Raw genomic sequence first — 15471 nt, 5'->3', positions numbered from 1 at the left:
TCTAGACTTAGCGGAGTCAGCTCAGTTAGCATTTCAAGGAGTTGGGCGTCGAACAGTGGACAAAATAAATGTATTCGACCTTCAAAGGGTTAGGAAAGTACAACCCGATATTGTAGTCTTGGAAATTGGTTCCAACGACCTTTGCCCTTGGGACGCCAAACCTGAGATTGTTGGTTCAAAAATAGAGACCCTGGTGCAGCATTTACATGCTCACTTCAATGTCAGATTTATTGTGGTTTGTCAAACAATTGCCCGTTCTGCTTGTCCACGCGACAACCCTTCATACAATGATCGTGTGGCCTTGCTTAACCAGTACCTCGACGTGGTTCTGGAGGCGATACCATTCGCCGAATTTTGGCGCCACAAGGGGCTTCGAAAGCCAAACATTTCAGTCCTCTCGAAGGATGGTGTTCACCTAAATAACCGGGGGCAATACGCTCTATATCGGAGTTACCGGGGTGCCATTTTATACGCACTTAAACACCACGCGGCCATCAACGGCGCGGCGGGCCAAACAGGCACGCCACCAGCTTAAATTAGGTCCATTTCACACAACCCTGTTGTTTTGTAAGTACGTGTGTACATATTTATCTTTTTGAGACCATATGTTCTCAGCTTTTGCGGCCATTTAACATGTTCCTAGCGGCAGCTCCCATTTTGGGGCTTACCAAACATATGGCCGTTGTTATTGTATTGCGAAATTCACCTTGGGTGCTTCAGTGCACTTCTACAGATATTTACTTTTGGGGCGTACGGACCTGCTGGATTTTAGTTGTACAATGCTCAGATTGCCTTACCTGTGGTTACACAGTCTTCTAATACCGACATTCATTTACTTTCCATTATTCTATACACCTTTTTCTTCTAGCCGTTTTTTTTTTCTACCAGACAATATGATGACCCGTGGAAAAGCCAGTGTTGCTCCCGCTGTGCCTTCAGTTCCTGCGGTACGCCCCCGCAAACGTGCTGCCAAATCGGCAAAACAAGCGAAAGGTGCGCCTACCTCAAAACGTGCAAAGACGGGTTCGCCAGCCGAGGTTTCAAGGGTTGGGAGCGATCACCCCAGCCAACTGGTGCGTCGTCCCATCACCAGTGATCGTGAAGGCACCAGTAAAGCCAATACCCAGTTGGATATCGCTGCCATTGTCTCCGGCGCCGTTGTTGAAGGCCTCAAAGTTGCAGGAATTATCAAAGACACGCGAGGAAACGAAAAGGACGACGCTAATCCAGCTGTTTCTGTACAGGAGTCAGTCGCAGCTGTGATTCAGGACGTTACTGGTGAGAACAATCCACCACTAATAGATAGCAATAATTCTATTGGTTCTAATTCTTTAGTAACGCAACACATGGCCGAGGCTGATGACCGCCCTCAAATACTTCACACCCAAATTGCTGTCCCTCTTGCCTCTAGAATTTCGGAAAAGATTCAATCTAAAATTTGGGCGAATGAATACATTGATTTAGGGACGCTCTTACATAGAATATCTCCGAGTGATTATAAGTATAATTTCGTTGTTCAAACTACGCAGTCCAACGCTCGGCCGGTCATTAGTCTCGAGCCCGCTCAAAAAGCAAAACGGATTATAGCAATTGATCAATGGATCACCGCCTTTCAAACTTTTGTACCTATTTACACTGTGCGATGCCCAAAGGACGCACCAGCATTAATGAAATACAGTGAGACAGTGCGGGACTTGGCGGCCAAAAACGCTCATTGGCGTTATTATGATGAAAATTTTCGTTTTTTGAGGCAAAAAACACTTTTCCCCTGGGACCAGATTCATTGGGAACTGTTGTTGCAGGCGCACCACATGCAAAAAGTGGCTCCTGTTGCTTCGTCGGACGCACGCAACAAAAATTTAAAATCGCCCTTTCCGTCCGGCTATTGCTGGAAATTTCACAAGGGGGAAAATGTTCCGGCTGCAATTTCAGCCACGAATGTTTTAAATGTGGATCTCAGCATCCCGCCAACAAATGTGCCTTTCCAAAGCGAATATCACATCCAGCATCAACAACCATGCCACGAACAGCCACATCAACAGCTGTCCCTGGCAAACCAGCCACGCAGTCCCGCCCTGTCTCGTCCAATGTCAACACCAATCAAAGTCGATAAACTGAAGGCGTACCTCCATGGATACCCTTTTAGAACGAGACAATACTTAATTGACGGCTTCCGTTTTGGTTTTTCTATTGATTATGTTGGACCTCGGATTAATTTTTCATCTAAAAATCTTGTCTCTGCGATTGCTAATCCAAGTGCCGTTGACGAAAAATTAGCCAATGAGATTAAACTAGGTAGAATAGTAGGTCCCTTTGAAAGGCAGCCTTTTCCAGTTTTTCATATCTCGCCTCTTGGCCTAATTCCTAAAAAAGTACCTGGGGAGTTTCGCTTAATTTATCATCTATCTTTCCCAGAGGGGCGTTCAATCAATTCACATATTCCAAAAATTGCATCCAGTGTTCATTATGCTAATATTGACGATGCGATTAGATTAGTAAGGCGCACACGCAGGGGCTGTGCGCTTGCTAAAACTGATATAAAAAACGCATTTCGTCTTATTCCGGTCAGTCCCTCGGATTACAACCTGCTGGGTATTTGTTGGCGGGATAAATTTTATGTTGACAGGAATCTTGCCATGGGGCTCTCGAGTTCTTGTAAAATTTTCGAGTTTTTTAGCTCCGCTCTAGAATGGATAGCCCGTAATAAATTGCAGATACCAGGCATTTTGCATCTTTTAGATGACTTTCTTATCGTTAGCAATTCTATTTCATCCTGTGATAATGAGTTAAAAGCTTTCCTTCGGACATGTGATGAACTTGGTGTGCCAATGGCGCCTGAGAAAACAGTGGGGCCTAGCTGTGTTTTGTCCTTCGCGGGCATTGAACTAGACACAACACTAATGGAAGCTCGACTTCCTAGTGACAAGCTTACTAAATGCCGTACTCTTATTCAAGATTTTATAACTAGGAAAAAAGTGACTTTGAAGGAATTACAATCTTTAATCGGTCTTCTTAATTTTACTTGTTCTGTTATCGTACCCGGCCGAACATTTTTGCGCCGTCTAATTAATTTAAAGGTGGGGATTCAACGCCCCCGTTATTTTATACGTCTAAATCGTGAAACCATATCTGATCTTCAATTATGGCTTACTTTTCTAGAAGCCTACAATGGCAGATCCTTCTTTTTAGATTATGTTTGGCTTTCATCTACAAAACTGCATCTTTACACCGATGCAGCAGGCTCGTTAGGTTACGGTGCAGTTTTTGGCTCGCACTGGTTTTACGGTAAATGGCCCGATCGCTGGATAGGTACAAATATAATAATTCTAGAAATGTTTCCTATCGCTGGAAGCATTTCCATATGGGCATCAAAACTAGAAAATAAGTGTATTTTGTTTCACACCGATAATCAAGGCTTAGTAGAAGTAATTAATAAGAAAACAACCAAAGATAAAAAGCTATTAGCTCTCTTGCGGGCGCTTGTTTTGCAATGTTTAAAGCATAATATTCTATTTCAGGCTATTCACGTGCCTGGGGTGCTCAATGTCAAAGCTGATGCTCTATCGCGCTTACAGGTCACGAAATTCAAGTCCCTTGGCCAGGGCATGGATCGCGAACCGACGCTTGTTCCAGTGCCTCTTCTTCCGGAGAGTTGGCCTCTATAACTACAACGCTTTTAGCTGCTAGCTTAAATAAGGGTTCTACTGAAGTATACAAACGATCATGGAAACTATTTACAGATTGGGCACAATCTTTTTTAGGTGTCAGAACATTAGTTTTACCTTTAACACCAGCTGTTGTAGCACTATATGTGTCACACCTTTATTCACTTAATTACGCTTGCTCAACTGTCACCAGTTATTTATCAGCTATTGGCTATGCTCACAAGCTAGCAGGAGTCAATGATCCAACAGAAACTGCAATCATTAGACAACTTCTCAAGGGCTATCGCAAGTTAGCTCCGTCGCACGATGTGCGTCTTCCAATTACATTACCGATATTAACGCGACTCATTGCCTCTTTTGAGCACACAACGGAGTCAGCGTATCAATTGCATATGTTATCAGCCATGTGCTCTTTAGCCTTTTTTGCATTTTTGCGTATTGGCGAGATCACAGTTAACAGTAGCAATCACAGTAATCTTATTATGCTTCCGCAGCTGGAGCAGTTACTCAACCGCCTAGGGCAGGTCACGGCCCTACGGCTCACAATTTCTAAGTACAAACATAGTGATACCGGGCCCCCCTTTGTTATTTATATCTATAAAGAAGACTTATGTCGTCCAGTGAGAACTATATTAGATTTCATATCTACTAGAGGAACCGTCCGCGGTCCTTTGTTTTGTTGGCCAGACGGGGCGCCCATTAAAAGAAACTTTTTTGTGGAGCAACTCAATAGGGCACTTCGCTTTTGTAAGCTCGATCCTGCTTTGTACAAATCGCACAGTTTTCGAATAGGAGCAGCCACTTGGGCTGCGGCCAAAGGTTTTACCGACACACAGATCCGCCAGTTAGGAAGGTGGAAATCTAACGCCTTTCTCCAGTATATTCGTACACCTAGCCTATCGACCAAGGTAGTTTCTTTACAAGTTTAGTCCACACGCAGGTGATGTGGTTATTTGCTGTTTATATACAATCACGTCAATCATTATTTGGTCACCAGTCCTCGGGTGGGGCGGGCCTCCCTTCTGGAGGCTTCTGGCCGTTTTTCTCGTGCCCTCACCTTTGCTAGAGCTTTACGAACGAAATAATAGTTCCTAATTAGTTTTATTTGACTATGTATAATTTAATCAATAAAGCGGCCACCTCGTGTGGCCAAAATTTATCCCAACACTGGATCTGGATTACATTTTTGGGGGGCGCTCTTTGCAAACAAAGTTCGGCTGTTGACCGAATAATTGACTATAGTTTTTTCATTAAGTTGTATTTAATTGCATCTGGGAAAGGAGACATAAATAGCCCCACTTCACTTGAAGACTGAAAGAATAGCCGAGACCGCCTTACAGACATCGTAATTTTGACCAACTTCAGCTCGATTTCCCGCAACTTAGGGGATATTTTCCAGTCAAGGTGACTTTAAAATAACTCCTGATGGCCTTTTTTGCAGTTAAATGCACGAAGCGTAACTTTTTAAACGGTCACTTTCGAGCTTCTGGGCTGAAATATAGCCCCACTTAACTTTAAGACGGCAACAATAGCCGACCCGCGTTTCGCCAATCGTGATTTTGACCAACTTCGGATCGATATCCCGGAACTTGCGGGATATTTTCCAGTCCTGCGGACCCTAAACTAACTCCTGATCACCTTGGTTTGAAGTGAACTTGACAAGGGAAAACTTTTTGAACGCTCACTATCGAGCTTCTGGGGCGAAAGATAGCCCCACTTCACTTTAAGACTGAAAGATTAGCCAAGATCGCCTTACGCCCATGATGATTTTGACAAACTTCGGCTAAATTTCCCGGAATTTGGGGGATATTTTCCAATCCCTGGGTCTCTATACTAACTCCTGATGGCCTTGGTTTGCAGTGAAATTGACACAGCAAAACTTTTTAAAGACTCAGTTTTGAGCTTCTGCGCCGAAATATTGCCCCACTTCACTTTTAGACTGAAAAAGTAGCCGAGACCGCCGTACCCGCGTCGCGATTTTGACCAACTTTGGCTAAATTTCCCGGAACTTGGGGGATATTTTCCATTCCCGGGGACTCTAAACTAACTCCTGATTGCCTTGGTTGGCGGAGCAATGGACACAGGAAAACTTTTTGAACGCTCACTTTCGATCTGCTGGGTCGAAATATAGCCCCACCTCACTTTAAGACTGAACGAGTAGCCGAAACCGCCTTGCGCGCAACGTGATTTTGACCAACTTCCGCTTGATTTCCCGAAACTTGGGGGATATTTTACAGTCTCGTGGACTCTAAACTAACTCCTGATTGCCTTGGTTGGCCGAGCTATGGACACAGGAAAACTTTTTGAACGCTCACTTTCGAGCTGCTGGGTCGAAATATAGCCCCACTTCACTTTAAAACTGAAAGAGTAGCCGAGACCGCCTTGCGCGCAACGTGATTTTGACCAACTTCCGCTTGATTTCCCGGAACTTTGGGGATATTTTACAGTCCCGGGGACTCTAGCGTATTTCCTCTTGGCCTTGGTTTGCAGTGAAATGGACACAGGAAAACTTTTTGAACGCTCACTTTCGAGCCTTTGGGCCGAAATATAGCCCATTTCATTTTAAGGCTGAAAGAGTAGACGAGACCGCCTTACACACATCGTGATTTTGAGCCTCTATGATTCGATTTCCCGGAACTTGGGGGATAGTTCCCAGCATTGGGAGCTCTAAACTAACTCCTGATTGCCTTAGTTTTCAATGAAATCGACACAGATTAACTCAGCGCACGCTCGGTGCCAAGCTTCTAGGTCGAAATATAGCCCCACTTCATTTTAAGACTGAAAAAATAGACGAAACGGCCTTACGCGCATCGTGATTTTGAGCAACTTTGGCTCAATTTGCCGGAACTTGTGGGATATTTTTCAGTCCCAGGGACTGTAAACTAACTCCCGATCGCCTTGGTTTACATTGAAATGGACAGAGCAAAACATTTTAAACGCTCACCTTCAAGCTTCTGAGCCGAATATAGTTCCACTTCACTTTAAGCCTGAAAGAGTAGCCGAGACCATCTTACGCGCATCGTGATTTTGACCAACTTTGGCTTGATTTTCCGGAACTTGGGGGATATTTTCCAGTCCCGGGGACTCTAAACTAACTCCTGATGGCCTTGCTTTGCAGTGAAATGGACACAGCAAAACTTTTTGAACGCTCACTTTGGACGTTCTGGGCCGAATTATAACCCCACTTCACTTTAAGACTTAAAGAGTTGCCGAGAACCCTTTACGCGCATCGTGACTTTGACGATCTTCGGCTTGATTTCCCGGGACTTGGGGGATATTTTCTAGTCCAAGGGACTATAAACTAAGTCCTGATGACCTTGTTTTGCAGTGAAATTGAAACAACAAAAGTTTTTGAAAGCAGAGTTTCGAGCTTCTGGGCCGAAATATAGCCCCACTTCACTTGAGGAGTGAAAGATGGGCCGAGTCCGCCATACGCGCATCGTGATTTTGACCAACTTCGGCTCGATTCGCCGGTACTTAGAGAATATTTTCCAGCTCTGTGGACTCTAAGCTAATTCCTGATGGCCTTGGTTTGCAATGAAATGGACACAGCAAAACTCTTTGAACGCTCATCTTCGAGCTTCTGCGCCAAAATATAGCCCCACTTCACTTTAAGACTGAAAGAATAGCCGAGACCGCCTTACAGACATCGTGATTTTGACCAAGTTCAGCTCGATTTCCCGCAACTTGGCGGATATTTTTCAGTCCGGGGGACTTTAAAATAACTCCTGATGGCCTTTTTTTGCAGTTAAACGCACGAAGCGTAACTTTTTAAACGGTCACTTCCGAGCTTAAGGGCTGAAATATAGCCCCACTTCACTTTAAGACTACAACAATAGCCGACCCGCGTTTCGCCAATCGTGATTTTGACCAACTTCGGATCGATATCCCGGAACTTGCGGGATATTTTCCAGTCCTGGGAACCCTAAACTAACTCCTGATCACCTTGGTTTGAAGTGAACTTGACAAGGGAAAACTTTTTGAACGCTCAGTTTCGAGCTTCTGGGGCGAAATATAGACCCACTTCACCTTAAGACTGAAAGATTAGCCAAGACCGTCTTACGCCCATGGTGATTTTGACAAACTTAGGCTAAATTTCCCGGAATTTGGGGGATATTTTCCACTGCCTGGGTCTCTATACTAACTCCTGATGGCCTTGGTTTGCAGTGAAATTGACACAGCAAAACTTTTTAAACAGTCAGTTTCGAGCTTCTTGGGCGAAATATTGCCCCACTTCACTTTAAGACTGAAAGAGTAGCCGAGCCCGCCTTACGCGCATCGTGATTTTAACCAACTTCGGCTCGGTTTTGGTGTCGGTTTTTAGTGCCACGGACTCTAAAGTAACTCCTGATGGCCTTGGTTCGCATTGAAATGGACACAGCAAAACTTTTTCACCGTTCACTTTCGAGGTTTTTGGCCCAAATATAGCCCACACTTCACTTAGAGACTGAAAGAGTAAGCGAGAGCGCCATACGCGCATCGTGATTTTGACCAACTTCGGCTCGATTTCCCGCAGCTTGGGGGATATTTTCAAATCCGGCGGACTGTAAACTAATACCTGATTGCCTTGCTTTGCAGTGAATTGGGCGCAGCATAACTTTTTTAACGTTCCCTTTCGACCTTCTTTGCCGAAATATAGCCACACTTCACTTTAACACTGAAAGACTAGCCGAGACCGCCTTACGCGCATCGTGATTTTGACCAACTTCGGATCGATTTCTAGGAACTTGGGGGGTATTTTCCAGTCCCGAGGACTCTAACCTAACCCCTGATCGCCTTGGTTTGTATTGAAATGGACAGAGGAAAACATTTTGAACGCTCACCTTCGAGCTTCTGGGCCGAAATATAGCCCCACTCTACTTTAAGATTGAAAGAGTAGCCGAGTCCGTCTTACGCGCATCGTGAGTTTGACAAACTTTGGCTCGATTTGCCGGAACTTAGGGGATATATTCAAGTCTCGGGGACTCTAAACTATCTCCTGATTGCCTTGGTTTGCAGTGAAATGGACGCAGCAACTTTTTTTGAACGCTCACTTTGGACCTTCTGGGCCGAAGTAGAGCCTCACTTCACTTTAAGACTAAACGAATAGCCGAGACGGCGTTACGCGCATCTTCATTTTGACAACTTTTGTTCCCATTTTCTCGCACTTACAGGATATTTTCCAGTCCCTGGGACTCTAACCTAACTTCTGCTCGCCTTTGTTTGTAGTGAAATTGACACAGGAAGACCTTTTGAACGGTCACTTTCGAGCTTCTGGGCAGAAATATAGCCCCACTTCACTTTAAGACTGAAAGATTAGCCGACACCACCTTACGCACATGGTGACTTTGACCAACTTCGGCTAAATTTCCCGGAATTTGGGGGATATTTTCCACTCCCTGGGTCTCTAAACTAATTCCTGATGGCCTTGGTTTGCAGTGAAATTGACACTGCAAAACCTTTTTTAACACTCACTTTAGAGCTTCTGGGCCGAAATATTGCCCCACTTCACTTTAAGACTGAAAGAGTAGCCGAGACCGCATGACGGGCATGGTGATTTTAACCAACCTCGCCTCGATTGCCAGGAAGTTGGGGGATATTTTCTACTTCCGGAAACTCTAAATTAACTCCTGATGGCCTTCGTTTGCAGTGAAATAGACAGAGCAAAACTTTTTAAACGCTCACTTTCAAGCTCGTGGGCACCAATGTAGCCCAACTTCACTTCAAGACAGAAAGAGTAGCCGACACCGCCTTACGCGCATCGTGATTTTGATCAACTTCGGATCGATTTTCCGAAAATTGGGGGATATTTTCTAGTGCCGGAATCTCTAAACTAAACCCTGATGTCTTTATTTTTTGCTGAAATGGACACAGGTTAAAGAAGCGCAAGCTAGGTGTCGAGCTTCTAGGCCGCAATATAGCCCCCCTTCATTTTAAGACTAAAATAGTAGCCGAGACCGCCTTTCGCGAATGATGATTTTTGAGCATCTTTGTCTGGATTTGCGGGGACTAGCGGGATATTTTTCAGTCCCGGGGACTCTAAACTAACTCCTGATTGCCGTATTATTAAGTGAAAAGGACAGAGGTAAACGAATCGGACGCTAGGTGTGGAGCTTCTAGGCCGAAATATAGCCCCACTTTAATTTAAAACGGTAAGAGTACCATAAACTCTTACGCACATCGTGATTTTCAGCAACTTTGGTTGATTTGCCGGATTTTGGTTGATATTTTACAGTAGTGGGGACTCTAAACTAACTTCTGATGGCCTTAATTTTTACTAAAATGGACACAGATAAAAGGAGCGCTCGTTCGGTGTCGAGCTTCTAGGCCGAAATATACCCCCACTTCACTTTAAGACGGAAAGAGTAGCAAAGAACGCCTTCCGCGCATCGTGATTTTCACCAACTTCGGCTCGATTTCCCGCAACTTCGAGGATATTTTCCAGTCGCGGATTTCTAAACTAACTCCTCATTGTCGTGGTTTGCAGTGAAGTGGACTTAGCAGAACTTTTTAAACGCTCACTTGTGAGTTTCTGGAACAAAATATAGCCCAACTTTACTTTAAGACTGCTAAAGTAGCCGACACCGGCTTACGCGCATGGTGATTTTGACCAAAGTTGGCTCGATTTCCCGGAACTTGGGGGATATATTCCAGTCCCGGGGACTCTAACCTAACTCCTGATCGCCTGGGTTTGCAGTGAAATGGACACAGGAAAACTTTTTGAACGCTTCCTTTCGAGATTCTGGGCCGAAACATAGTCCCACTTCACTTTAAGACTTAAAGAGTAGCCGAGACCGCCTTACGCGCATCGTGATTTTGACCATCTTCGGCTTGATTTCGCGGAACTTGGGGGATATTTTCTAGTCCCGGGGACTATAAACTAAGTCCGGATGGCCTTGTTTTGCAGTGAAATGGAAACAGCCAAACTTTTGGAAAGCAAAGTTTCGAGCTTCTAGGCCGAAATATAGCCCCACTTCACTTGAAGAGTGAAAGATGAGCCGAGTCCGCCTTACGCGCATCGTGATTTTCACCAACTTCGGCTCGATTTGCCGGAAATTAGGGAATATTTTCCAGTTCTGTGGACTCTAAACTTATTCCTGATGGCCTTGGTTTGCAGTGAAATGGACAAAGCAAAACTTTTTGAACGCTTATCTTTTAGCTTCTGGCCTAATATATAGCTCAACTTCACTTTAAGACTGAAAGAATAGCTGAGACCGCCTTGCGCGCATCGTGATTTTGACCAACTTCGGCTCAATTTCCCGGAATTTGCGGGATATTTTCCAGTCCCGGAGACTCTAAACTAACTCCTGATCGTCTTGGTTTGCATTGAAATGGACACAGTGAGACTTTTTGAACGCTCACTTTCGAGCTTCTGGCCCGAAATATAGCCCACTTTACTTTAAGACTGAAAGAGTAGCCGAAACCGTCTTGCGCGAGTCGTGATTTTGACCAACTTCGGGTATATTTCCCGGAGCTTGGCGGATATATTCGAGTCCCGCGAGCTCTTACTTAACTCCTTATGGCCTTGCTTTTCGGAGAAATGGACAGAGCAGAACTTTTTTAACACTCACCTTCTAGCTTGTGGGCTTAAATAGAAGCCCACTTGACTTTAACCCTGAAATAGTAGCCGAGACCGCCTTACGCGCATCGTGATTTTGACCAAGTTCAGCTCGATTTCCCGGAACTTGGGGGATATTTTCCAGTCCAGGGGACTCTAAAGTAACTCCTGGTGGCCTTTGTTTGCAGTTAAATGCACAAAGCGTAACTTTTTAAACGGTCACTTTCGAGCTTCTGGGCCGAAATATAGCCCCACTTCACTTTAAGACTCAAACAATAGCCGAGATCGCGTTTCGCGCATCGTGATTTTGACGAACTGCGAATCGATATCCCGGAACTTGGGGGATATTTTCCAGTCTCGGACACTTTAACCTAACTCCTGATCGCCTTGCCTTACATTGAAACTGACAGAGCAAAACGTTGTGAAGACTCACCTTCGAGCTTCTGGGCCGAAATATAGCCCTACTTCTTTTTAAGAGTAAGAGTAGCCGAGTCTGTCTTACACAAATAGTGATTTTGACTAACTTCGGCTCGATTTGCCGGAACCTGGGGGATATATTCCAGTCCCGGGAACACTAAACTAACTCCTGATGGCCTTGGTTTCCAGTGAAATGGACACAGCAAATTTTTTTGAAACCTTACTTTGGAGCTTCTGGGCCGAAATAGAGCCCCACTTTATTTTAACACTAAAAGAGTAGCCGAGACGGCCTTACGCGCTTATTTATTTTCCCAAACTTTGTCTCGATTTTTCGGTACTTACGGGATATTATCCAGTCCCTGGGACTCTAAACTAGCTCTTGATGGCTTTGCTTCGAAGTGAAATTCACACAGGAAAACTTTTTGAACCCTCACTTTCGAGCTTCTGGGGCGAAATATAGCCCCACTTCACTTTACGACTGAAAGATTAGCCAAGACCGCCTTACGCCCTGGTGATTTTGACAAACTTCGGCTAAATTTCCCGGAATTCGGGGGACATTTTCCACTCTCCGGGTCTGTATACTATCTCCTGATGGCCTTGGTTTGCAGTGAAATTGAGACAGCAAAACTTTTTAAAGACTCAGTTTCGAGCTTCTGGGCCGAAATATTGCCCCACTTCACTTTAAGACTGAAAGAGTAGCCGAGACCGCCGTACGCGCGTCGTGATTTTGACCAACTTTGGCTAAATTTCCCGGAACTTGGGGGATATTTTCCATTCCAAGGGACTCTAAACTGACCCCCGACGTCCTTGATCTGCAGTAAAATGGACACAGCAAAACTTTTTGAACGCTCACTTTCGAGCTTCTGGGCCGCAATATAGCTCCACTTTACTTTAAGATTCAAAGAGTAGCCAAGACCGGCTCACGCGCATCGTAATTTTGACCAACTTCGGCTCGATTTCCCGGAACTCGGAGGATATCTTACGGTCTCGCGGACTCTAAAGTAAGTCCTGATTGCCTTGCTTTGGAGTGAAATGGACACAGCAAAACTTTCTGAACGCTCACTTTCAAGCTTCTGGACGGCAATATTGCCCCAGTTCACTTTAAGAATGAAAGAGTAGCCGAGACCGCCTTACGCTTATCGTGATTGTGACCAACTTTGGCTCGATTTCCCGGGAAATGGGGGATATTTTCCGGTACCGGGGACTCTAAAGTAACTCCTGATTGCCTTGGTTTGCATTGAAATGGAGAGAGCAAAACTTTTTGAACGCTGCTCTTCGAGCTTCTGAGCCGAAATATAGCCCCACTTCACTTTAAGACTGCAAGAGTAGCCGAGACCGTCTTATGCGCATCGTGGTTTTGACCAACTTCGGCTAGATTTCTCGAGACTTCGGGCATATATTCCAGTGCCAAGGACTCTAAAGTAATTCCTGATGGCCTTGGTTTGCAATGAAATGGACACAGCCAATTTTTTGAACCCATACTTTCGAAATTATGGGAAAAAATATAGCCCCACTTCACTTTAAAACTGAAAGAGTAGCTGAGACCGCCTTAGGCGCATCGGGATTTTGACCAACTTCGGTTCGAGTTTCCGGAACTTAAGGGATATTTTTCAGTCCCCAGGACTCTAAACTAACTCCTGATGGCCTTGGTTTTCAGTTAAATTGAGAGAGCAAAACTTTTTGAACGCTCACTTTCGAGCTTCTGGACCGAAATGTCTCCCTACTTCACTTTAAGACTGAAAGAGTAGCCGAGATTGCCTTACGCGCATCGTGATTTTGGGTTGCTTCGGCTCGATTTCCCGGAACTTGGGAAATAATTCCCAGTCCCGGGCACTCTAAACTAATTCCTGATGGCCTTGGTTTTCAGCGAAATCGACACAGCGAAACTTTTCGAACGTTCACTTTCGAGCTTCTGGGCCGAAATATAGCCCCACTTCACTTTAAGACTGAAAGAGTAGCCGAGACCGCCTTACGCGCATGGTAAATTTGTCCAACTTCGGCTTGATTTCTCGGGGTTTGGGGGATATTTTCCAGTCTCGGAAGCTCTAAACTAACTCCTGATTGCCTTGGTTTTCAGTGAAATGGACACAGGTAAAAGGAGCGCACGCTAGGTTTCCAGGTTGTAGACCGAAATCTAGCCCCACTTTATTTTAAGACTGAAAGGGTAGACGAAACCGCCTGAAGCGCATCGAAATTTTTAGCCACTATGGCTCGATCTGCCAAAACTTGGGGGATATTTTCCAGTCCCGGGGACTCTAAGCTAACTCCTGATAACCTTAGTTTTAATAAAATGGTCACAGGTAACAGGAGCGCACGCTCCCTGTCGAGCTTCTAGGTCGAAATAAAGCCCCACTTCATTTTAAGACTGAAAGAGTAAACGAAACTGCCGTACGCTTATCGTAATTTTAAGAAACTATGGCTCAATTCCGAAACTTGGAGGATAGTTTCCAGTCTCGAGGACTCTAAACTATCTCCTGATGGACTTAGTTCTTAGTGAAAAGGACACAGGCAAAAGGAGCGCACGCTCGGTGTCAAGCTTGTAGAACCGAAATATGGCCCCACTTAATTTTCAGAGTGAAAGAGTAGCTGACACCGCCTTACTCGCATCTTGATTTTGAGCATCTTTGGCTCGATTTGCCGGAATTCGGGCAATATTTTCCAGTCCCGAGGACTCTATGCTAACTCATGATGAACTTAGTTTTCAGTGATATGTACACAGGCAAAAAGAGCGCACGCTCGGTGTCGAGCTTCTCGGCCGAAATATAGCCCCACTTCATTTTAAGACTGAAAGAGTAGCCGAGACCGCCTTACGCGCATCGTGATTTTGAGCAACTTTGGCTCGATCTGCCAGAATTTGAGGAATATTTTCCAGTCCCAAGGACTCTAAACTAACACCTGATCGCCTAAGATGTCAGTGAAATGGACACAGGTAAAATTAGCGCGCGCCCGGTCTCGAGCTTCTAGGTCGAAATATAGCCCTCCTTAATTTTAAGACTGAAAGAGTAGCCGAGACCGCCTTACGCGCATCGTGATTTTGAGCAACTTTGGCTCGATCTGCCAGAATTTGGGGAATATTTTCCAGTCCCAAGGACTCTAAACTAACACCTGATCGCCTAAGATGTCAGTGAAATGGACACGGGTAAAATTAGCGCACGCCCGATGTCGAGCTTCTAGGTCGAAATATAGCCTCCCTTAATTTTAAGACTGAAAGAGTAGCCGAGACCGCCTTACGCGCAGCGTGATTTTGGGCCACTTTTGGTCGATTTCCCGGAAGTTGGCGAATACTTTAAAGTCCCGGGAACGCTAAACTAACTCCCGATGACCTTGGTTTCCAATTTAATGAACACAGCAAAACATTCTGAACGCTCACCTTCGAGCGTCAGGGCCGAAATATAGCCCTACTTAAATTTAAGACTGAAAGAATAGCCGAGAGCCCGTTACGCGCATGGTGATTTTGATCAACTTCGGCGCGATTTCCTGGAACTTGGAGAATATATTCCACTCCCGGGGACTCTAAACTAACTCCTGACGGCCTTGGTTTCCAGTGAAAGGGACAGAGCAAAACGTTTTGAACGCGCACTTTCGAGCTTCTTGGCCGAACTATAGCCCAACTTCAATTTAAGACCGAAAGACTAACCGAGAGCGCCTTACGCGCAGCGTGACTTTGACCAACTTCGGCTCGATCTGGCGGAACTTGGGAAATATTTTCTAGTCCCAATGGCTCTAAACTAACTCCTGATGGCCTTGCTTTGCAGCGTAATGGACACAGCAAAACTTTTCGAATGCGCACTTTCGAGCCTCTGCGCCGAAATATAGCGCAACTTCACTTTAAGACTGAAAGTGTAGCCGGGA

General features: G+C 45.1%; 1 pseudogene; it reads left to right on the top strand.

Annotated features, from left to right (window-relative positions):
* LOC145466219 (uncharacterized) overlaps positions 1-4594 on the top strand; it is a 423498-nt pseudogene extending 418904 nt beyond the window's left edge.
* Positions 4595-15471: the final 10877 nt, after the last annotated feature.

The sequence above is a fragment of the Orbicella franksi genome, chromosome 13, assembly GCF_964199315.1.
Source record: "Orbicella franksi chromosome 13, jaOrbFran1.1, whole genome shotgun sequence".
Taxonomy (NCBI): domain Eukaryota; kingdom Metazoa; phylum Cnidaria; class Anthozoa; order Scleractinia; family Merulinidae; genus Orbicella; species Orbicella franksi.
This window is presented reverse-complemented; position numbering and strand designations above follow the sequence as displayed.